The sequence below is a fragment of the Ambystoma mexicanum genome, chromosome 6p, assembly GCF_040938575.1.
Source record: "Ambystoma mexicanum isolate Mex_15411 chromosome 6p, UKY_AmexF1_1, whole genome shotgun sequence".
NCBI lineage: Eukaryota > Metazoa > Chordata > Amphibia > Caudata > Ambystomatidae > Ambystoma > Ambystoma mexicanum.
In genome coordinates, this window is record NC_090935.1 from 31,796,252 (window position 1) to 31,823,133 (window position 26,882).

A 26,882-nucleotide genomic window follows, 5' to 3' on the forward strand; every position below is an offset into this window, starting at 1 on the left:
ATGAAAGACTCCTTGACCACAGGATGCCCTGACGTGCCACAGCATACCTTCCTTGATACTTATCCATGGGAGAGGTGCAATCCAATGAAAGACTCCTTGACCACAGGATGCCCTGACTTGCCACAGCATACCTTCCTTGATACTTATCCATGGGAGAAGTGCAATCCAATGAAAGTCTCCTTGACCACAGGATGCCCTGACATGCCACAGCATACCTTCCTTGATACTTATCCATGGGAGAGGTGCAATCCAATGAAAGACTCCTTGACCACAGGATGCCCTGACTTGCCAGAGCATACCTTCCTTGATACTTATCCATGGGAGAGGTGCAATCCAATGAAAGACTCCTTGACCACAGGATGCCCTGACTTGCCACAGCATACCTTCCTTGATACTTATCCATGGGAGAGGTGCAATCCAATGAAAGACTCCTTGACCACAGGATGCCCTGACTTGCCACAGCATACCTTCCTTGATACTTATCCATGGGAGAGGTGCAATCCAATGAAAGACTCCTTGACCACAGGATGCCCTGACGTGCCACAGCATACCTTCCTTGATACTTATCCATGGGAGAGGTGCAATCCAATGAAAGACTCCTTGACCACAGGATGCCCTGACTTGCCACAGCATACCTTCCTTGATACTTATCCATGGGAGAGGTGCAATCCAATGAAAGACTCCTTGACAACAGGATGCGATGACTTGCAACAGCATACCTTCCTTGATACTTATCCATGGGAGAGGTGCAATCCAATGAAAGACTCCTTGACCACAGGATGCCCTGACTTGCCACAGCATACCTTCCTTGATACCTATCCATGGGAGAAGTGCAATCCAATGAAAGACTCCTTGACAACAGGATGCCCTGACTTGCCACACCATACCTTCCTTGATACCTATCCATGGGAGAGGTGCAATCCAATGAAAGACTCCTTGACAACAGGATGCCCTGACTTGCCACAGCATACCTTCCTTGATACTTATCCATGGGAGAGGTGCAATCCAATGAAAGACTCCTTGACTACAGGATGCCCTGACTTGCCACAGCATACCTTCCTTGATACTTATCCATGGGAGAGGTGCAATCCAATGAAAGACTCCTTGACTACAGGATGCCCTGACTTGCCACAGCATACCTTCCTTGATACTTATCCATGGGAGAGGTGCAATCCAATGAAAGACTCCTTGACCACAGGATGCCCTGACTTGCCACAGCATACCTTCCTTGATACTTATCCATGGGAGAGGTGCAATCCAATGAAAGACTCCTTGACCACAGGATGCCCTGACTTGCCACAGCATACCTTCCTTGATACTTATCCATGGGAGAGGTGCAATCCAATGAAAGACTCCTTGACAACAGGATGCCCTTACTTGCCACAGCATACCTTCCTTGATACTTATCCATGGGAGAGGTGCAATCCAATGAAAGACTCCTTGACAACAGGATGCCCTGATTTGCCACAGCATACCTTCCTTAATACTTATCCATGGGAGAGGTGCAATTCAATGAAAGACTCCTTGACCACAGGATGCCCTGACTTGCCACAGCATACCTTCCTTTATACCTATCCAGGGGAGAAGTGCAATCCAATGAAAGACTCCTTGACAACAGGATGCCCTGACTTGCCACAGCATACCTTCCTTGATACTTATCCATGGGAGAAGTGCAATCCAATGAAAGACTCCTTGACCACAGGATGCCCTGACTTGCCACAGCATACCTTCCTTGATACTTATCCATGGGAGAAGTGCAATCCAATGAAAGACTCCTTGACCACAGGATGCCCTGACTTGCCACAGCATACCTTCCTTGATACTTATCCATGGGAGAGGTGCAATCCAATGAAAGACTCTTTGACCACAGGATGCCCTGACTTGCCACAGCATACCATCCTTGATACTTATCCATGGGAGAGGTGCAATCCAATGAAAGACTCCTTGACTACAGGATGCCCTGACTTGCCACAGCATACCTTCCTTGATACTTATCCATGGGAGAGGTGCAATCCAATGAAAGACTCCTTGACTACAGGATGCCCTGACTTACCACAGCATACCTTCCTTGATACTTATCCATGGGAGACGTGCAATCCAATGAAAGACTCCTTGACTACAGGATGCCCTGACTTACCACAGCATACCTTCCTTGATACTTATCCATGGGAGACGTGCAATCCAATGAAAGACTCCTTGACCACAGGATGCCCTGACATGCTACAGCATACCTTCCTTGATACTTATCCATGGGAGAGGTGCAATCCAATGAAAGACTCCTTGACCACAGGATGCCCTGACTTGCCACAGCATACCTTCCTTGATACTTATCCATGGGAGAAGTGAAATCCAATGAAAGACTCCTTGACCACAGGATGCCCTGATTTGCCACAGCATACCTTCCTTGATACTTATCCATGGGAGAAGTGCAATCCAATGAAAGACACCTTGACTACAGGATGCCCTGACTTGCCACAGCATACCTTCCTTGATACTTATCCATGGGAGAGGTGCAATCCAATTAAAGACTTCTTGACCACAGGATGCCCTGACTTGCCACAGCATACCTTCCTTGATACTTATCCATGGGAGAGGTGCAATCCAATGAAAGACTCCTTGACTACAGGATGCCCTGACTTGCCACAGCATACCTTCATTGATACTTATCCATGGGAGAGGTGCAATCCAATGAAAGTCTCCTTGACCACAGGATGCCCTGACTTGCCACAGCATACCTTCCTTGATACTTATCCATGGGAGAGGTGCAATCCAATGAAAGACTCCTTGACCACAGGATGCCCTGACTTGCCACAGCATACCTTCCTTGATACTTATCCATGGGAGAAGTGCAATCCAATGAAAGACTCCTTGACCACAGGATGCCCTGACTTGCCACAGCATACCTTCCTTGATACCTATCCATGGGAGAAGTGCAATCCAATGAAAGACTCCTTGACAACAGGATGCCCTGACTTGCCACAGCATACCTTCCTTGATACGTATCCATGGGAGAAGTGCAATCCAATGAAAGACTGCTTGACTACAGGATGCCCTGACTTGCCACAGCATACCTTCCTTGAAACTTATCCATGGGAGAGGTGCAATCCAATGAAAGACTCCTTGACCACAGGATGCCCTGACTTGCCACAGCATACCTTCCTTGATACCTATCCATGGGAGAGGTGCAATCCAATGAAAGACTCCTTGACTACAGGATGCCCTGACATGCTACAGCATACCTTCCTTGATACTTATCCATGGGAGAGGTGCAATCCAATGAAAGACTCCTTGACAACAGCATGCCCTGACTTGCCACAGCATACCTTCCTTGATACTTATCCATGGGAGAGGTGCAATCCAATGAAAGACTCCTTGACTACAGGATGCCCTGACTTGCCACAGCATACCTTCCTTGATACTTATCCATGGGAGAAGTGCAATCCAATGAAAGACTCCTTGAACACAGGATGCCCTGACTTGCCACAGCATACCTTCCTTGATACTTATCCATGGGAGAGGTGCAATCCAATGAAAGACTCCTTGACCACAGGATGCCCTGACTTGCCACAGCATACCTTCCTTGATACTTATCCATGGGAAAGGTGCAATCCAATGAAAGACTCCTTGACCACAGGATGCCCTGACTTGCCACAGCATACCTTCCTTGATACTTATCCATGGGAGAGGTGCAATCCAATGAAAGACTCATTGACTACTATTGGATGCCCTGACTTGCCACAGCATACCTTCCTTGATACTTATCCATGGGAGAGGTGCAATCCAATTAAAGACTTCTTGACCACAGGATGCCCTGGCTTGCCACAGCACAATTTCCTTAATACTTATCCATGGGAGAAGTGCAATCCAATGAAAGACTCCTTGACAACAGGATGCCCTGACTTGCCACAGCATACCTTCCTTGATACTTATCCATGGGAGAGGTGGAATCCAATGAAAGACTCCTTGCCTACAGGATGCCCTGACTTGCCACAGCATACCTTCCTTGATACCTATCCATTGGAGAGGTGCAATCCAATGAAAGACTCCTTGACCACAGGATGCCCTGACTTGCCACAGCATACCTTCATTGATACTTATCCATGGGAGAGGTGCAATCCAATGAAAGTCTCCTTGACCACAGGATGCCCTGACTTGCCACAGCATACCTTCCTTGATACTTATCCATGGGAGAAGTGCAATCCAATGAAAGACTCCTTGACTACTACAGGATGCCCTGACTTGCCACAGCATACCTTCCTTGATACATATCCATGGGAGAGGTGCAATCCAATGAAAGACTCCTTGACCACAGGATGCCCTGACTTGCCACAGCATACCTTCCTTGATACTTATCCATGGGAGAAGTGCAATCCAATGAAAGACTCCTTGACCACAGGATGCCCTGACTTGCCACAGCATACCTTCCTTGATACCTATCCATGGGAGAAGTGCAATCAAATGAAAGACTCCTTGACAACAGGATGCCCTGACTTGCCACAGCATACCTTCCTTGATACGTATCCATGGGAGAAGTGCAATCCAATGAAAGACTGCTTGACTACAGGATGCCCTGACTTGACACAGCATACCTTCCTTGATACTTATCCATGGGAGAGGTGCAATCCAATGGAAGACTCCTTGACCACAGAATACCCTGACTTGCCACAGCATACCTTCCTTGAAACTTATCCATGGGAGAGGTGCAATCCAATGAAAGACTCCTTGACCACAGGATGCCCTGACTTGCCACAGCATACCTTCCTTGAAACTTATCCATGGGAGAGGTGCAATCCAATGAAAGACTCCTTGACCACAGGATGCCCTGACTTGCCACAGCATACCTTCCTTGATACCTATCCATGGGAGAGGTGCAATCCAATGAAAGACTCCTTGACAACAGGATGCCCTGACTTGCCACAGCATACCTTCCTTGATACTTATCCATGGGAGAGGTGCAATCCAATGAAAGACTCCTTGACTACAGGATGCCCTGACTTGCCACAGCATACCTTCCTTGATACTTATCCATGGGAGAGGTGCAATCCAATGAAAGACTCCTTGACTACAGGATGCCCTGACTTGCCACAGCATACCTTCCTTGATACTTATCCATGGGAGAAGTGCAATCCAATGAAAGACTCCTTGAACACAGGATGCCCTGACTTGCCACAGCATACCTTCCTTGATACTTATCCATGGGAGAGGTGCAATCCAATGAAAGACTCCTTGACCACAGGATGCCCTGACTTGCCACAGCATACCTTCCTTGATACTTATCCATGGGAAAGGTGCAATCCAATGAAAGACTCCTTGACCACAGGATGCCCTGACTTGCCACAGCATACCTTCCTTGATACTTATCCATGGGAGAGGTGCAATCCAATGAAAGACTCCTTGACAACAGGATGCCCTGATTTGCCACAGCATACCTTCCTTAATACTTATCCATGGGAGAGGTGCAATTCAATGAAAGACTCCTTGACCACAGGATGCCCTGACTTGCCACAGCATACCTTCCTTTATACCTATCCAGGGGAGAAGTGCAATCCAATGAAAGACTCCTTGACAACAGGATGCCCTGACTTGCCACAGCATACCTTCCTTGATACTTATCCATGGGAGAGGTGCAATCCAATGAAAGACTCCTTGACTACTGGATGCCCTGACATGCCACAGCATACCTTCCTTGATACTTATCCATGGGAGAAGTGCAATCCAATGAAAGACTCCTTGACCACAGGATCCCCTGACATGCCACAGCATACCTTCCTTGATACTTATCCATGGGAGAGGTGCAATCCAATAAAGACTCCTTGACCACAGGATGCCCTGACTTGCCACAGCATACCTTCCTTGATACTTATCCATGGGAGAAGTGCAATCCAATGAAAGACTCCTTGACCACAGGATGCCCTGACTTGCCACAGCATACCTTCCTTGATACTTATCCATGGGAGAGGTGCAATCCAATGAAAGACTCTTTGACCACAGGATACCCTGACTTGCCACAGCATACCATCCTTGATACTTATCCATGGGAGAGGTGCAATCCAATGAAAGACTCCTTGACTACAGGATGCCCTGACTTGCCACAGCATACCTTCCTTGATACTTATCCATGGGAGAGGTGCAATCCAATGAAAGACTCCTTGACTACAGGATGCCCTGACTTGCCACAGCATACCTTCCTTGATACTTATCCATGGGAGACGTGCAATCCAATGAAAGACTCCTTGACCACAGGATGCCCTGACTTGCCACAGCATACCTTCCTTGATACTTATCCATGGGAGAGGTGCAATCCAATGAAAGACTCCTTGACCACAGGATGCCCTGACATGCCACAGCATACCTTCCTTGATACTTATCCATGGGAGAGGTGCAATCCAATGAAAGACTCCTTGACCACAGGATGCCCTGACTTGCCACAGCATACCTTCCTTGATACTTATCCATGGGAGAAGTGCAATCCAATGAAAGACTCCTTGACCACAGGATCCCCTGACATGCCACAGCATACCTTATTTGATACTTATCCATGGGAGAGGTGCAATCCAATGAAAGACTCCTTGACCACAGGATGCCCTGACATGCCACAGCACACCTTCCTTGATACTTATCCATGGGAGAGGTGCAATCCAATGAAAGACTCCTTGACCACAGGATGCCCTGACATGCCACAGCACACCTTCCTTGATACTTATCCATGGGAGAGGTGCAATCCAATGAAAGACTCCTTGACCACAGGATGCCCTGACTTGCCACAGCACACCTTCCTTGATACTTTTCCATGGGAGAGGGCTAAATCCAATGAAATAGTCCTTGACCACAGGATGCCCTGACTTGCCACAGCATACCATCCTTGATACCTATCCATGGGAGAAGTGCAATCCAATGAAAGACTCCTTGACAACAGGATGCTCTGACTTGCCACAGCATACCTTCCTTGATACCTATCCATGGGAGAGGTGCAATCCAATGAAAGACTCCTTGACAACAGGATGCCCTGACTTGCCACAGCATACCTTCCTTGATACTTATCCATGGGAGAGGTGCAATCCAATGAAAGACTCCTTGACCACAGGATGCCCTGACTTGCCACAGCATACCTTATTTGATACTTATCCATGGGAGAGGTGCAATCCAATGAAAGACTCCTTGACCACAGGATGCCCTGACTTGCCACAGCATACCTTCCTTGATACCTATCCATGGGAGAGGTGCAATCCAATGAAAGACTCCTTGACTACAGGATGCCCTGACTTGCCACAACATACCTTCCTTGATACTTATCCATGGGAGAAGTGCAATCCAATAAAAGACTCCTTGACCACAGGATGCCCTGACTTGCCACAGCATACCTTCCTTGATACTTATCCATGGGAGAGGTGCAATCCAATGAAAGACTCCTTGACCACAGGATGCCCTGACTTGCCAGAGCATACCTTCCTTGATACTTATCCATGGGAGAGGTGCAATCCAATGAAAGACTCCTTGACCACAGGATGCCCTGACTTGCCACAGCATACCTTTCTTGATACTTATCCATGGGAGAGGTGCAATCCAATGAAAGACTCCTTGACCACAGGATGCCCTGACTTGCCACAGCACACCTTCCTTAATACTTAACCATGGGAGAAGTGCAATCCAATGAAAGACTCCTTGACCACAGGATGCCCTGACTTGACACAGCATACCTTCCTTGATACTTAACCATGGGAGAAGTGCAATCCAATGAAAGACTTCTTGACCACAGGATGCCCTGACTTGCCACAGCACACCTTCCTTAATACTTAACCATGGGAGAAGTGCAATCCAATGAAAGACTCCTTGACCACAGGATGCCCTGACTTGCCACAGCATACCGTCCTTGATACTTATCCATGGGAGAAGTGCAATCCAATGAAAGACCCCTTGACTACAGGATGCCCTGACTTGCCACAGCATACCTTCCTTGATACTTATGCATGGGAGAGGTGCAATCCAATGAAAGACTCCTTGACCACAGGATGCCCTGACTTGCCACAGCATACCTTTCTTGATACTTATCCATGGGAGAGGTGCAATCCATTGAAAGACTCCTTGAACACAGGATGCCCTGACTTGCCACAGCATACCTTCCTTGATACTTATCCATGGGAGAGGTGCAATCCAATGAAAGACTCCTTGACCACAGGATGCCCTGACTTGCCACAGCATACCTTCCTTGATACTTATCCTTGATACTTATCCATGGGAGAGGTGCAATCCAATGAAAGACTCCTTGACAACAGGATGCCCTGACTTGCCACAGCATACCTTCCTTGATACCTATCCATGGGAGAAGTGCAATCCAATGAAAGACTCCTTGACCACAGGATGCCCTGACTTGCCACAGCATACCTTCCTTGATACTTATCCATGGGAGAAGTGCAATCCAATGAAAGACTCCTTGACCACAGGATGCCCTGACTTGCCGCAGCATACCTTCCTTGATACTTATCCATGGGAGAAGTGCAATCCAATGAAAGACTCCTTGACTACAGGATGCCCTGACTTGCCGCAGCATACCTTCCTTGATACTTATCCATGGGAGAAGTGCAATCCAATGAAAGACTCCTTGACCACAGGATGCCCTGACTTGCCGCAGCATACCTTCCTTGATACTTATCCATGGGAGAGGTGCAATCCAATGAAAGACTCCTTGACTACAGGATGCCCTGACTTACCACAGCATACCTTCCTTGATACTTATCCATGGGAGACGTGCAATCCAATGAAAGACTCCTTGACCACAGGATGCCCTGACTTGCCACAGCATACCTTCCTTGATACTTATCCATGGGAGAGGTGCAATCCAATGAAAGACTCCTTGACCACAGGATGCCCTGACTTGCCACAGCATACCTTCCTTGATACTTATCCATGGGAGAGGTGCAATCCAATGAAAGACTCCTTGACCACATGATGCCCTGACATGCCACAGGACACCTTCCTTGATACTTATCCATGGGAGAGGTGCAATCCAATGAAAGACTCCTTGACCACAGGATGCCCTGACATGCCACAGCACACCTTCCTTGATACTTATCCATGGGAGAGGTGCAATCCAATGAAAGACTCCTTGACCACAGGATGCCCTGACTTGCCACAGCATACCTTCCTTGATACTTTTCCATGGGAGAGGGCTAAATCCAATGAAATACTCCTTGACCACAGGATGCCCTGACTTGCCACAGCATACCTTCCTTGATACCTATCCATGGGAGAAGTGCAATCCAATGAAAGACTCCTTGACAACAGGATGCTCTGACTTGCCACAGCATACCTTCCTTGATACCTATCCATGGGAGAGGTGCAATCCAATGAAAGACTCCTTGACAACAGGATGCCCTGACTTGCCACAGCATACCTTCCTTGATACTTATCCATGGGAGAGGTGCAATCCAATGAAAGACTCCTTGACCACAGGATGCCCTGACTTGCCACAGCATACCTTATTTGATACTTATCCATGGGAGAGGTGCAATCCAATGAAAGACTCCTTGACCACAGGATGCCCTGACATGCCACAGCACACCTTCCTTGATACTTATCCATGGGAGAGGTGCAATCCAATGAAAGACTCCTTGACCACAGGATGCCCTGACATGCCACAGCACACCTTCCTTGATGCTTATCCATGGGAGAGGTGCAATCCAATGAAAGAATCCTTGACCACAGGATGCCCTGACTTGCCACAGCATACCTTCCTTGATACTTATCCATGGGAGAGGTGCAATCCAATGAAAGACTCCTTGACCACAGGATGCCCTGACTTGCCACAGCATACCTTCCTTGATACCTATCCATGGGAGAGGTGCAATCCAATGAAAGACTCCTTGACAACAGGATGCCCTGACATGCCACAGCATACCTTTCTTGATACTTATCCATGGGAGAAGTGCAATCCAATGAAAGACTCCTTGACCACAGGATGCCCTGACATGCTACAGCATACCTTCCTTGATACTTATCCATGGGAGAAGTGCAATCCAATGAAAGACTCCTTGACCACAGGATGCCCTGACTTGCCACAGCATACCTTCCTTGATACTTATCCATGTGAGAAGTGCAATCCAATGAAAGACTCCTTGACTACAGGATGCCGTGACTTGCCACAGCATACCTTCCTTGATACCTATCCATGGGAGAGGTGCAATCCAATGAAAGACTCCTTGACAACAGGATGCCCTGACTTGCCACAGCATACCTTCCTTGATACTTATCTATGGGATAGGTGCAATCCAATGAAAGACTCCTTGACTACAGGATGCCCTGACTTGCCACAGCATACCTTCCTTGATACTTATCCATGGAAGAGGTGCAATCCAATGAAAGACTCCTTGACTACAGGATGCCCTGACTTGCCACAGCATACGTTCCTTGATACTTATCCATGGGAGAAGTGCAATCCAATGAAAGACTCCTTGACCACAGGATGCCCTGACATGCTACAGCACACCTTCCTTGATGCTTATCCATGGGAGAAGGGCAATACAATGAAAGACTCCTTGACCACAGGATGCCCTGACATGCTACAGCATACCTTCCTTGATACTTATCCATGGGAGAAGTGCAATCCAATGAAAGACTCCTTGACCACAGGATGCCCTGACTTGCCACAGCATACCTTATTTGATACTTATCCATGGGAGAGGTGCAATCCAATGAAAGACTCCTTGACCACAGGATGCCCTGACATGCCACAGCACACCTTCCTTGATACTTATCCATGGGAGAGGTGCAATCCAATTAAAGACTCCTTGACCACAGGATGCCCTGACTTGCCACAGCATACCTTCCTTGATACCTATCCATGGGAGAGGTGCAATCCAATGAAAGACTCCTTGACAACAGGATGCCCTGACTTGCCACAGCATACCTTCCTTGATACCTATCCATGGGAGAGGTGCAATCCAATGAAAGACTCCTTGACAACAGGATGCCCTGACTTGCCACAGCATACCTTCCTTGATACTTATCTATGGGATAGGTGCAATCCAATGAAAGACTGTCACGGTTTGGAGAATGACTTGCAGTCACCGTAGGGGTATTGTCCAAATGCTTCGCTTTCCCACCCGAGACACCACTCTCCTCACCTGAGTCTTCAGGGTCTGGGGCTCCGACGCCGTGTCTGTGGGCAAGGTAATCCTTTTTACTCTTCGTTGTGAGTGCTCTGACACGGAAGGAAGCCGTGGTGGAACTCTGTATAGGTTACCACCTTGGCTCCACTCCCGTATGCAGGCGGGTAAGGGGAAAAAGCCCAAAGGCGGAAAAAACCCCTGAGTTGTAGTCTTGGGTTGCGATGGGAGTTGTAGTCGTCGCTGGATGGAAAGCGGAATTCTATAGCCTCGGAATCCCTGGGTAAACAACACGAAGGTTCTTCAGGAGAGGAAATGACCAGGGAGGAAGGTACGCTGGCAAGTAGCCGGTAAGCGTAAGAACGCAGAAGCAGAGGGGAAATAGGTGGAGAGGAGGAACCGCCAGGGAGACGGGGGAAGGAGGAGAAATGAAGGGAGAGAACTCCCCAGCAGGGGAAACAGGAGCAAGCGAGGGAAAAGCACTGGAAGCGTCTCACCGTGAAAACGAAAGGAGACGGTTGCAACGCAAGGAATCATGGGAAGCAGGAAGTAAAATAGGCTGGATGAGGAACAGAGGAGAAAACACTAGACCGTAGACAGAGAAACGTGAAAGGAACGTGGTGGCCGTGTTAATGGCGGCGAAGCCGTAACAGCGGCATCCATCGCCAACCAAGAGGGTTCATGACAGTATGCCCCCTCTTACTGCCCACCCCGCCCGGCTTACCAGGATGGCACCGATGAAACCTAGCTACTAGGCGGGGCGCTTTGACAAAATGCACGGGTTCCCAAGAATCTTCAGACCTGGGATAACCTCTCCAGGAAATGAGATATTGTAAACGTCCCCGGTAGTAGCGGGAGTCACGGATCTTTGAAACTTCATACTCCTCCTGGGAGTCTCTGGGTGAAATGTCTTGCAAGGGTGTAGACCTGAAACGTGGTTCAGTATGTGACTCTTTGAGAAGGGAAGTATGAAACACCGGGTGCACCCGGCGAAGGTAGGAGGGTAGTTGAACCTTGTAAGCCACCGGGTTGATTCTTTCTAGGATGGGAAACGGACCCAGGAACCGAGGTGACAACTTGGAGGACCGGATCCACCTTGGTAGATATCTGGTCGAAAGCCAAACCTTCGTCCCTTTAGTCCAAGAGGGGTCCGTTTGGCGATGTCGATCAGCAAGGGTTTTGTAGGTCCTAAGGCTCCTCGCTAGACTGTCTCTGGCCGTCCGGTGAGCCTCAGAAATTTCCGACAAAGCCGCTTCGGCAGCAGGAGAGTTACTGGCGTGAGAAACAATGGGCCAGATGGACTTGGGATGAAGACCGTAGTTGCAGTAAAAAGGAGAGATACCTGTGGCAGAGTGTTTAGAGTTGTTATAGGTGAATTCTGCAGTGGGGAGGAGTTGTACCCAATTATCTTGGAGTTTGTTTATGTAGCATCTGAGATATTGTTCCAGAGTGGAATTGAGTCTTTCTGTCTGACCATTGGTCTGGGGATGATAGCCAGATGAAAGAGCACGGTCTATACCTAACCGGAAACATAAGGCCTTCCAGAATTTGGATATATATTGGCTGCCCCGGTCCGAAGTAATCTTATCGGGCAAGCCGTGAAGGCGGAATATATCTCTGGCAAAAACCTCGGCCATGTGATTGGCCGTAGGTAAGCCCTCTAGTGGAGAGAAATGGGCCATCTTGGTGAATGAATCTATGGTTACCATGATGCAAGAACAGGACTCTGATAAGGGTAAATCCACAATGAAGTCCGTAGACAAGTTCCCCCATGGCCTTTGTGGTATGTCAGGCTGAGTAAGGAGACCTAACGGTTTGCCTGTTGGATTCTTTGCCATAGCGCAGACTGGGCATGCTTTGATGTATGACTGGACTTCTCGTCGAAGATTGGGCCAGAAAAACGAGCGTTGTACGAGGTCAATGGTGTTTGCCTGGCCTCGATGTCCTGCAACTCGGCTGTCATGGCACCAGTAGAGAATCCTCTTGCGGAGATGTCCTGAAGGTATGTAGAGTCGGTTCTTGTAAAACCAGAGACCATCCTTGGTATGGAACTGAGACGCCAAGTCTTTGTCTTTACAATAGGGTTCAGCGTCCGAAGCCTCTTTGAGCTCCTGTAGAAAGGTGTGAAGAGGTGCCACTATGCGAGTAGACGGAAACATGGGTTCGATTGAGTGGTGGGCCGAACCAGTAACCGACTCCTTGCGCGACAAGGCGTCGGCTAGGACGTTCTGCGAGCCTGGTAAATAGGTAATGGTGAAATCGTATTGGGAAAAATAATAAGCCCATCGTGCCTGGCGAGAATTTGCACACTCGAGGGACTGCAGGACCTTGAGATTCTTATGATCCGTGCGAATGATGAAGGGAATACTGGCCCCCAATAACAGATGTCGCCATTCTTCACAGGCCAATTTCATAGCTAGTAACTCCTTTTCTAGGACAGTATAGTGAAGTTGACTGATGGTCAGAGTGCGAGAGAGGTAGGCGACTGGATGTTCTATACCTTCGGACTCCTGGAGTAAGGCAGCACCCACGGCCGCGGAAGAGGCATCGGTTTCCACGATAAACTGTTTAGTTTGATCGGCCTGGAGCAATATGGGTGCTGAGCAAAACAAAGTTTTTAGATGTCTGAAACTAGACTCTGCCGTCGATGACCACACAAAGGTTCCAGATGATTTCTTGAGAAGTGCGGTTATGGGTAGCACCATTTCGGAGAACCGGGGAATGAATCTTCTGTAAAAGTTGGTTAAACCCAAGAATCTCTGAACCTCTTTGACTGAGGTGGGAGAAGACCATTCTATAATGGCAGACACCTTGCGAGGGTCCATGGAGATACCCCGGTCAGACAAAACAAACCCCAAATAGGGAATGCTCGAGACCCCGAACTGACATTTCTCCGGTTTGGCTAGCAAACGGTTCTCCTTAAGACGAGAAAGCACTGTCCGAACATGCTCTTCGTGTTCTTCCTTGTTGACGGAAAATACAAGAATATCATCCAGGTAGATGATCACTGAAACAAATAAGAGATCTGAAAACAAGCGGTCCATAAATCTTTGGAAAACTGCGGGGGCGTTAACTAGTCCAAAGGGCATGACTCTGTATTCAAACAATCCGAAGGGTGTTCGAAAAGCCGTCTTCCATTCATCCCCCTTGGCAATGCGCAATAAATGGTATGCATTGCGAAGATCCAGCTTAGTGAAAATGTGTGCACCTTGAACTGCCTCAAGAATGTCCGTGATAAGTGGCATAGGGTAGCGGTCTCTGACAGTGACCTTGTTGAGACCTCTGTAATCAATGCACGGTCGTAATTCTTTGGAATCCCTCTTGGAGATGAAGAAAAAAGGAGCACCGGCCGGAGATTTTGATGGTTGAATGAGGCCATTGTGCAGGTTCACATCCAGGTAAGTTCGCAAGACCTCCTTCTCGGATCTGGACAAGGAAAACATACGACCGAACGGAACCAGTGCATTGGGCTCAAGATCTATAGAGCAGTCCTCAGGACGATGGGGTGGTAAAGGTGCTGGCTTGACTTCTGTGAAAACCTCTCTGAAAGCCTCACCAAGATGTGCCATATTATGGATAGTTGGGGATTCCTGACTAGAGACAGGGGTGACCTGTAGTTGAAGATAAGATTGTTGGGGAATACAATGCTTCTTGCAAAACTCAGACTCGAAACGTAGCAAATTAGATACCCAATCGATTTGTGGGTTATGTCTCCGGAGCCAAGTGATTCCCAAAATAACTGGAAAATGGGCAGCTCTAATGATGTCAAATTGAAGTTTCTCCACATGCTGGAAAATTCGAACTTCTAGCTCCTCAGTCGTCTGTGTTATGGGTCCCGAAGACAAGGGGGTTCCATCGACACCTTCCACCTTCTGGTCTTCGAGCCTGGCTAGCCTTTTGAGGCCCACCTTGTCAACCCACAAGGTATCAACGAAGTTACCAGCTGCTCCACAGTCCAAGAGTGCCAAAGTCTCTACGAACTGGTCTTGGATCATCACACTGATATTGATAACCATAAGCCTGGAATCTTCCGGTGTCTTCTTAGTGGATACGGCCAAAGAAACGTAGGGACTGGAAGTTTTGGATAACCACCGGTTTTCTGTCCCTGTTAAAACCGGGGTGATTCGTTTCCCGAACGCCGTGAAGGTAGTTCGGAACAGTCTTTGAGTAGATGTTTGTCAGACCCACAGTAGGCGCAAAGCCCTCTTTCTCTTCGTCTTCTTCTTTCTTCCATGGTGAGTGGTGCTCGGGTGGTTCCAATCTGCATAGGTTCTTCACTCTGTTTAGAAGATGGAGGAAGAGGGTTGGATGATGTCCCTGTGGTAAAGGGATTTTCTCTGTAGCGTCTTCTTTCATTGCGTCTCTCCTGGAGACGATGTTCAATCTGTAGGACTGAGGATAAAAGGTCCGAGAAAGAGGCAGGCCGGGGAGACCTGGCCAGTTCGTCCTTTATCTCCTCTTTGAGACCTCTGCGAAAAATGGCAAATTGTGCCTGTTCAGGCCAACCGGCCTCTGCCGCCAGTGTCTTAAATCTAGTTATGTAAGTAAGGAGGTCTGAGGCTCCCTGTTTGACATCCAGGAGATCCTCACAAGCAGTGTAGGTGAGTTCATGTCTTTCGAAGGATTCCCTGAGAAGAATCTTAAAACTCCCGTAGTTCTGTAGAACCGGATTCTCTCCGGTCACAAGAGGTGTAGCCCACGCTAGGGCATTGCCCACCATGTTCGAAATGAGGAAGCCCACCTTAGCCTGATCCGAAGAAAACGTACGAGGGCGGAAAGTGAAGTATATGGTGGCAGCTTCCAGGAACTCTTTAAGTTTCTTGGGTGAACCGTCGAACTTCCCCGAAGATAGGGCCATAGGTGGCAATTCTGGGGGAGGGGAAGGTTCTTTGCCCAGAACCAACTGTTTTAATACCACATTTTCCGCCTTAACAGTCTGAAGCTCTTGAGAAAGGGACTGTACGGCTTTCCATAGTTCTTGGATTTGATCCTGCAACTGTTCTGGAGTAGCCATGAGTATTTTTAGGCGTTGCAAACTGTCACGGTTTGGAGAATGACTTGCAGTCACCGTAGGGGTATTGTCCAAATGCTTCGCTTTCCCACCCGAGACACCACTCTCCTCACCTGAGTCTTCAGGGTCTGGGGCTCCGACGCCGTGTCTGTGGGCAAGGTAATCCTTTTTACTCTTCGTTGTGAGTGCTCTGACACGGAAGGAAGCCGTGGTGGAACTCTGTATAGGTTACCACCTTGGCTCCACTCCCGTATGCAGGCGGGTAAGGGGAAAAAGCCCAAAGGCGGAAAAAACCCCTGAGTTGTAGTCTTGGGTTGCGATGGGAGTTGTAGTCGTCGCTGGATGGAAAGCGGAATTCTATAGCCTCGGAATCCCTGGGTAAACAACACGAAGGTTCTTCAGGAGAGGAAATGACCAGGGAGGAAGGTACGCTGGCAAGTAGCCGGTAAGCGTAAGAACGCAGAAGCAGAGGGGAAATAGGTGGAGAGGAGGAACCGCCAGGGAGACGGGGGAAGGAGGAGAAATGAAGGGAGAGAACTCCCCAGCAGGGGAAACAGGAGCAAGCGAGGGAAAAGCACTGGAAGCGTCTCACCGTGAAAACGAAAGGAGACGGTTGCAACGCAAGGAATCATGGGAAGCAGGAAGTAAAATAGGCTGGATGAGGAACAGAGGAGAAAACACTAGACCGTAGACAGAGAAACGTGAAAGGAACGTGGTGGCCGTGTTAATGGCGGCGAAGCCGTAACAGCGGCATCCATCGCCAACCAAGAGGGTTCATGACAAAGACTCCTTGACTACAGGATGCCCTGACTTGCCACAGCATACCTTCCTTGATACTTATCCATGGGAGAGGTGCAATCCAATGAAAGACTCCTTGACTACAGGATGCCCTGACTTGCCACAGCATACTTTCCTTGATACTTAACCATGGGAGAAGTGCAATCCAATGAAAGACTCCTTGACCACAGGATGCCCTGACTTGCCACAGCATACGTTCCTTGATACTTATCCATGGGAGAAGTGCAATCCAATGAAAGACTCCTTGACCACAGGATGCCCTGACATGCTACAGCACACCTTCCTTGATGCTTATCCATGGGAGAAGGGCAATACAATGAAAGACTCCTTGACCACAGGATGCCCTGACATGCTACAGCATACCTTCCTTGATACTTATCCATGGGAGAAGTGCAATCCAATGAAAGACTCCTTGACCACAGGATGCCCTGACTTGCCACAGCATACCTTCCTTAATGCTTATCCCTGGGAGAGGTGCAATCCAATGAAAGACTCCTTGACCACAGGATGCCCTGACATGCTACAGCACACCTTCCTTGATGCTTATCCATGGGAGAAGTGCAATCCATGAAAGACTCCTTCACCACAGGATGCCCTGACATGCTACAGCATACCTTCCTTGATACTTATCCATGGGAGAAGTGCAATCCAATGAAAGACTCCTTGACCACAGGATTCCCTGACTTGCCACAGCATACCTTCCTTGATACTTATCCATGGGAGAGGTGCAATCCAATGAAAGACTCCTTGACCACAGGATACCCTGACTTGCCACAGCATACCTTCCTTGATACTTATCCATGGGAGAGGTGCAATCCAATGAAAGACTCCTTGACCACAGGATGTCCTGACTTGCCACAGCATACCTTCCTTGATACTTATCCATGGGAGAGGTGCAATCCAATGAAAGACTCCTTGACCACAGGATGTCCTGACTTGCCACAGCATACCTTCCTTGATACTTATCCATGGGAGAGGTGCAATCCAATGAAAGACTCCTTGACTACAGGTTGCCCTGACTTGCCACAGCATACCTTCCTTGATACTTATCCATGGGAGAGGTGCAATCCAATGAAAGACTCCTTAACCACAGGATGCCCTGACATGCTACAGCATACCTTCCTTGATACTTATCCATGGGAGAGGTGCAATCCAATGAAAGACTCCTTGACTACAGGATGCCCTGACTTGCCACAGCATACCTTCCTTGATACTTATCCATGGGAGAGGTGCAATCCAATGAAAGACTCCTTGACTACAGGATGCCCTGACTTGCCACAGCATACCTTCCTTGATACTTATCCATGGGAGAGGTGCAATCCAATGAAAGACTCCTTGACTACAGGATGCCCTGACTTGCCACAGCATACCTTCCTTGATACTTATCCATGGGAGAGGTGCAATCCAATGAAAGACTCCTTGACTACAGGATGCCCTGACTTGCCACAGCATACCTTCCTTGATACTTATCCATGGGAGAAGTGCAATCCAATGAAAGACTCCTTGACCACAGGATGCCCTGACATGCTACAGCATACCTCTCTTGATACTTATGCATGGGAGAGCTGCAATCCAATGAAAGACTCCTTGACCACAGGATGCCCTGACGTGCCACAGCATACCTTAATTGATACTTATCCATGGGAGAGGTGCAATCCAATGAAAGACTCCTTGACCACAGGATGCCCTGACTTGCCACAGCATACCTTCCTTGATACTTATCCATGGGAGAAGTGCAATCCAATGAAAGACTCCTTGACAACAGGATGCCCTGACTTGCCACAGCATACCTTCCTTGATACTTATCCATGGGAGAGGTGCAATCCAATGAAAGACTCCTTGACCACAGGATGCCCTGACTTGCCACAGCATACCTTCCTTGATACTTATCCATGGGAGAGGTGCAATCCAATGAAAGACTCCTTGACCACAGGATGCCCTGACTTGCCACAGCATACCTTCCTTGATACCTATCCATGGGAGAAGTGCAATCCAATGAAAGACTCCTTGACCACAGGGTGCCCTGACATGCTACAGCATACCTTCCTTGATACTTATCCATGGGAGAAGTGCAATCCAATGAAAGACTCCTTGACCACAGGATGCCCTGACTTGCCACAGCATACCTTCCTTAATGCTTATCCATGGGAGAGGTGCAATCCAATGAAAGACTCCTTGACCACAGGATGCCCTGACATGCTACAGCACACCTTCCTTGATGCTTATCCATGGGAGAAGTGCAATCCATGAAAGTCTCCTTCACTACAGGATGCCCTGACATGCTACAGCATACCTTCCTTGATACTTATCCATGGGAGAAGTGCAATCCAATGAAAGACTCCTTGACCACAGGATTCCCTGACTTGCCACAGCATACCTTCCTTGATACTTATCCATGGGAGAGGTGCAATCCAATGAAAGACTCCTTGACCACAGGATACCCTGACTTGCCACAGCATACCTTCCTTGATACTTATCCATGGGAGAGGTGCAATCCAATGAAAGACTCCTTGACCACAGGATGTCCTGACTTGCCACAGCATACCTTCCTTGATACTTATCCATGGGAGAGGTGCAATCCAATGAAAGACTCCTTGACCACAGGTTGCCCTGACTTGCCACAGCATACCTTCCTTGATACTTATCCATGGGAGAGGTGCAATCCAATGAAAGACTCCTTAACCACAGGATGCCCTGACATGCTACAGCATACCTTCCTTGATACTTATCCATGGGAGAGGTGCAATCCAATGAAAGACTCCTTGACTACAGGATGCCCTGACTTGCCAAAGCATACCTTCCTTGATACTTATCCATGGGAGAGGTGCAATCCAATGAAAGACTCCTTGACTACAGGATGCCCTGACTTGCCACAGCATACCTTCCTTGATACTTATCCATGGGAGAGGTGCAATCCAATGAAAGACTCCTTGACTACAGGATGCCCTGACTTGCCACAGCATACCTTCCTTGATACTTATCCATGGGAGAGCTGCAATCCAATGAAAGACTCCTTGACCACAGTATGCCCTGACATGCTACAGCATACCTCTCTTGATACTTATGCATGGGAGAGCTGCAATCCAATGAAAGACTCCTTGACCACAGGATGCCCTGACGTGCCACAGCATACCTTAATTGATACTTATCCATGGGAGAGGTGCAATCCATGATACCTATCCATGGGAGAAGTGCAATCCAATGAAAGACTCCTTGACAACAGGATGCCCTGACTTGCCACACCATACCTTCCTTGATACCTATCCATGGGAGAAGTGCAATCCAATGAAAGACTCCTTGACAACAGGATGCCCTGACTTGCCACACCATACCTTCCTTGATACCTATCCATGGGAGAGGTGCAATCCAATGAAAGACTCCTTGACCACAGGATGCCCTGACTTGCCACACCATACCTTCCTTGATACTTATCCATGGGAGAAGTGCAATCCAATGAAAGACTCCTTGACCACAGGATGCCCTGACATGCTACAGCATACCTCCCTTGATACTTATCCATGGGAGACGTGCAATCCAATGAAAGACTCCTTGACCACAGGATGCCCTGACTTGCCACAGCATACCTTCCTTGATACTTATCCATGGGAGAGGTGCAATCCAATGAAAGACTCCTTGACCACAGGATGCCCTGACTTGCCACAGCATACCTTCCTTGATACTTATCCGTGGGAGAGGTGCAATCCAATGAAAGACTCCTTGACAACAGGATGCCCTGACTTGCCACAGCATACCTTCCTTGATACTTATCCGTGGGAGAAGTGCAATCCAAAGAAAGACTCCTTAACCACAGGATCCCCTGACATGCCACAGCATACCTTCCTTGATACTTATCCGTGGGAGAGGTGCAATCCAATGAAAGACTCCTTGACTACAGGATGCCCTGACTTGCCACAGCATACCTTCCTTGATACTTATCCATGGGAGAGGTGCAATCCAATGAAAGACTCCTTGACTACAGGATGCCCTGACTTGCCACAGCATACCTTCCTTGATACTTATCCATGGGAGAGGTGCAATCCAATGAAAGACACCTTGACTACAGGATGCCCTGACTTGCCACAGCATACCTTCCTTGATACTTATCCATGGGAGAAGTACAATCCAATGAAAGACTCCTTGAACACAGGATGCCCTGACATGCCACAGCATACCTTCCTTGATACTTATCCATGGGAGAAGTGCAATCCAATGAAAGACTCCTTGACCACAGGATGCCCTGACTTGCCACAGCATACCTTCCTTGATACTTATCCATGGGAGAGGTGCAATCCAATGAAAGTCTCCTTGACCACAGGATGCCCTGACTTGCCACAGCATACCTTCCTTGATACTTATCCATGGGAGAGGTGCAATCAAATGAAAGACTCCTTGACCACAGGATGCCCTGACTTGCCACAGCATACCTTCCTTGATACTTATCCATGGGAGAAGTGCAATCCAATGAAAGACTCCTTGACCACAGGATGCCCTGATTTGCCACAGCATACCTTCCTTGATACTTATCCATGGGAGAAGTGCAATCCAATGAAAGACTCCTTGACCACAGGATGCCCTGATTTGCCACAGCATACCTTCCTTGATACTTATCCATGGGAGAAGTGCAATCCAATGAAAGACTCCTTGACCACAGGATGCCCTGACTTGCCACAGCATACCTTCCTTGATACCTATCCATGGGAGAAGTGCAATCCAATGAAAGACTCCTTGACCACAGGATGCCCTGACTTGCCACAGCATACCTTCCTTGATACTTATCCATGGGAGAGGTGCAATCCAATGAAAGACTCCTTGACTACAGGATGCCCTGACTTGCCACAGCATACCTTCCTTGATACCTATCCATGGGAGAGGTGCAATCCAATGAAAGACTCAATGACCACAGGATGCCCTGACTTGCCACAGCATACCTTCCTTGATACTTATCCATGGGAGAGGTGCAATCCAATGAAAGACTCCTTGACCACAGGATGCCCTGACATGCCACAGCACACCTTCCTTGATACTTATCCATGGGAGAGGTGCAATCCAATGAAAGACTCCTTGACCACAGGATGCCCTGACTTGCCACAGCATACCTTCCTTGATACTTATCCATGGGAGAGGTGCAATCCAATGAAAGACTCCTTGACCACAGGATGCCCTGACTTGCCACAGCATACCTTTCTTGATACTTATCCATGGGAGAGGTGCAATCCAATGAAAGACTCCTTGACCACAGGATGCCCTGACTTGCCACAGCACAATTTCCTTAATACTTAACCATGGGAGAGGTGCAATCCAATGAAAGACTCCTTGACTACTACTGGATGCCCTGACATGCCACCGCATACCTTCCTTGATACTTATCCATGGAAGAAGTGCAATCCAATGAAAGACTCCTTGACCACAGGATGCTCTGACTTGCCACAGCACACCTTCCTTGATACTTATCCATGGGAGAAGTGCAATCCAATGAAAGACTCCTTGACCACAGGATGCTCTGACTTGCCACAGCATACCTTCCTTGATACTTATCCATGGGAGAAGTGCAATCCAATGAAAGACTCCTTGACCACAGGATGCCCTGACTTGCCACAGCATACCTTCCTTGATACTTATCCATGGGAGAAGTGCAATCCAATGAAAGACTCCTTGACCACAGGATGCCCTGACATGCTACAGCATACCTCCCTTGATAAGTCTCCTTGACCACAGGATGCCCTGACTTGCCACAGCATACCTTCCTTGATACTTATCCGTGGGAGAAGTGCAATCCAAAGAAAGACTCCTTAACCACAGGATCCCCTGACATGCCACAGCATACCTTCCTTGATACTTATCCGTGGGAGAGGTGCAATCCAATGAAAGACTCCTTGACTACAGGATGCCCTGACTTGCCACAGCATATCTTCCTTGATACTTATCCATGGGAGAGGTGCAATCCAATGAAAGACTCCTTGACTACAGGATGCCCTGACTTGCCACAGCATACCTTCCTTGATACCTATCCATGGGAGAGGTGCAATCCAATGAAAGACTCCTTGACTACAGGATGCCCTGACTTGCCACAACATACCTTCCTTGATACTTATCCATGGGAGAAGTGCAATCCAATGAAAGACTCCTTGACCACAGGATGCCCCGACTTGCCACAGCATACCTTCCTTGATACTTATCCATGGGAGAGGTGCAATCCAATGAAAGACTCCTTGACCACAGGATGCCCTGACTTGCCACAGCATACCTTCCTTGATACTTATCCATGGGAGAGGTGCAATCCAATGAAAGACTCCTTGACTACAGGATGCCCTGACTTGCCACAGCATATCTTCCTTGATACTTATCCATGGGAGAGGTGCAATCCAATGAAAGACTCCTTGACAACAGGATGCCCTGACTTGCCACACCATACCTTCCTTGATACCTATCCATGGGAGAGGTGCAATCCAATGAAAGACTCCTTGACCACAGGATGCCCTGACTTGCCACACCATACCTTCCTTGATACTTATCCATGGGAGAAGTGCAATCCAATGAAAGACTCCTTGACCACAGGATGCCCTGACATGCTACAGCATACCTCCCTTGATACTTATCCATGGGAGACGTGCAATCCAATGAAAGACTCCTTGACCACAGGATGCCCTGACTTGCCACAGCATACCTTCCTTGATACTTATCCATGGGAGAGGTGCAATCCAATGAAAGACTCCTTGACCACAGGATGCCCTGACTTGCCACAGCATACCTTCCTTGATACTTATCCGTGGGAGAGGTGCAATCCAATGAAAGACTCCTTGACAACAGGATGCCCTGACTTGCCACAGCATACCTTCCTTGATACTTATCCGTGGGAGAAGTGCAATCCAAAGAAAGACTCCTTAACCACAGGATCCCCTGACATGCCACAGCATACCTTCCTTGATACTTATCCGTGGGAGAGGTGCAATCCAATGAAAGACTCCTTGACCACAGGAGCCCTGACATGCCACAGCATACCTTCCTTGATACTTATCCATGGGAGAGGTGCAATCCAATGAAAGACTCCTTGACTACAGGATGCCCTGACTTGCCACAGCATACCTTCCTTGATACTTATCCATGGGAGAGGTGCAATCCAATGAAAGACACCTTGACTACAGGATGCCCTGACTTGCCACAGCATACCTTCCTTGATACTTATCCATGGGAGAAGTACAATCCAATGAAAGACTCCTTGAACACAGGATGCCCTGACATGCCACAGCATACCTTCCTTGATACTTATCCATGGGAGAAGTGCAATCCAATGAAAGACTCCTTGACCACAGGATGCCCTGACTTGCCACAGCATACCTTCCTTGATACTTATCCATGGGAGAGGTGCAATCCAATGAAAGTCTCCTTGACCACAGGATGCCCTGACTTGCCACAGCATACCTTCCTTGATACTTATCCATGGGAGAGGTGCAATCAAATGAAAGACTCCTTGACCACAGGATGCCCTGACTTGCCACAGCATACCTTCCTTGATACTTATCCATGGGAGAAGTGCAATCCAATGAAAGACTCCTTGACCACAGGATGCCCTGATTTGCCACAGCATACCTTCCTTGATACTTATCCATGGGAGAAGTGCAATCCAATGAAAGACTCCTTGACCACAGGATGCCCTGATTTGCCACAGCATACCTTCCTTGATACTTATCCATGGGAGAAGTGCAATCCAATGAAAGACTCCTTGACCACAGGATGCCCTGACTTGCCACAGCATACCTTCCTTGATACCTATCCATGGGAGAAGTGCAATCCAATGAAAGACTCCTTGACCACAGGATGCCCTGACTTGCCACAGCATACCTTCCTTGATACTTATCCATGGGAGAGGTGCAATCCAATGAAAGACTCCTTGACTACAGGATGCCCTGACTTGCCACAGCATACCTTCCTTGATACCTATCCATGGGAGAGGTGCAATCCAATGAAAGACTCAATGACCACAGGATGCCCTGACTTGCCACAGCATACCTTCCTTGATACTTATCCATGGGAGAGGTGCAATCCAATGAAAGCCTCCTTGACCACAGGATGCCCTGACATGCCACAGCACACCTTCCTTGATACTTATCCATGGGAGAGGTGCAATCCAATGAAAGACTCCTTGACCACAGGATGCCCTGACTTGCCACAGCATACCTTCCTTGATACTTATCCATGGGAGAGGTGCAATCCAATGAAAGACTCCTTGACCACAGGATGCCCTGACTTGCCACAGCATACCTTTCTTGATACTTATCCATGGGAGAGGTGCAATCCAATGAAAGACTCCTTGACCACAGGATGCCCTGACTTGCCACAGCACAATTTCCTTAATACTTAACCATGGGAGAGGTGCAATCCAATGAAAGACTCCTTGACTACTACTGGATGCCCTGACATGCCACCGCATACCTTCCTTGATACTTATCCATGGAAGAAGTGCAATCCAATGAAAGACTCCTTGACCACAGGATGCTCTGACTTGCCACAGCACACCTTCCTTGATACTTATCCATGGGAGAAGTGCAATCCAATGAAAGACTCCTTGACCACAGGATGCTCTGACTTGCCACAGCATACCTTCCTTGATACTTATCCATGGGAGAAGTGCAATCCAATGAAAGACTCCTTGACCACAGGATGCCCTGACTTGCCACAGCATACCTTCCTTGATACTTATCCATGGGAGAAGTGCAATCCAATGAAAGACTCCTTGACCACAGGATGCCCTGACATGCTACAGCATACCTCCCTTGATGCTTATCCATGGGAGAAGTGCAATCCAATGAAAGACCCCTTGACCACACGATGCCCTGACTTGCCACAGCATACCTTCCTTGATACTTATCCATGGGAGAGGTGCAATCCAATGAAAGACTCCTTGACCACAGGATGCCCTGACTTGCCACAGCATACCTTCCTTGATACTTATCCATGGGAGAAGTGCAATCCAATGAAAGACTCCTTGACTACAGGATGCCCTGACTTGCCAGAGCATACCTTCCTTGATACTTATCCATGGGAGAGGTGCAATCCAATGAAAGACTCCTTGACCACAGGATGCCCTGACTTGCCACAGCATACCTTCCTTGATACTTATCCATGGGAGAAGTGCAATCCAATGAAAGACTCCTTAACCACAGGATGCCCTGACATGCCACAGCATACCTTCCTTGATACTTATCCATGGGAGAGGTGCAATCCAATGAAAGACTCCTTGACTACAGGATGCCCTGACTTGCCACAGCATACCTTCCTTGATACTTATCCATGGGAGAGGTGCAATCCAATGAAAGACTCCTTGACTACAGGATGCCCTGACTTGCCACAGCATACCTTCCTTGATACTTATCCATGGGAGAGGTGCAATCCAATGAAAGACTCCTTGACTACAGGATGCCCTGACTTGCCACAGCATACCTTCCTTGATACTTATCCATGGGAGAAGTACAATCCAATGAAAGACTCCTTGACCACAGGATGCCCTGACATGCCACAGCATACCTTCCTTGATACTTATCCATGGGAGAAGTGCAATCCAATGAAAGACGCCTTGACCACAGGATGCCCTGACTTGCCACAGCATACCTTCCTTGATACTTATCCATGGGAGAGGTGCAATCCAATGAAAGTCTCCTTGACCACAGGATGCCCTGACTTGCCACAGCATACCTTCCTTGATACTTATCCGTGGGAGAAGTGCAATCCAAAGAAAGACTCCTTAACCACAGGATCCCCTGACATGCCACAGCATACCTTCCTTGATACTTATCCGTGGGAGAGGTGCAATCCAATGAAAGACTCCTTGACTACAGGATGCCCTGACTTGCCACAGCATATCTTCCTTGATACTTATCCATGGGAGAGGTGCAATCCAATGAAAGACTCCTTGACTACAGGATGCCCTGACTTGCCACAGCATACCTTCCTTGATACCTATCCATGGGAGAGGT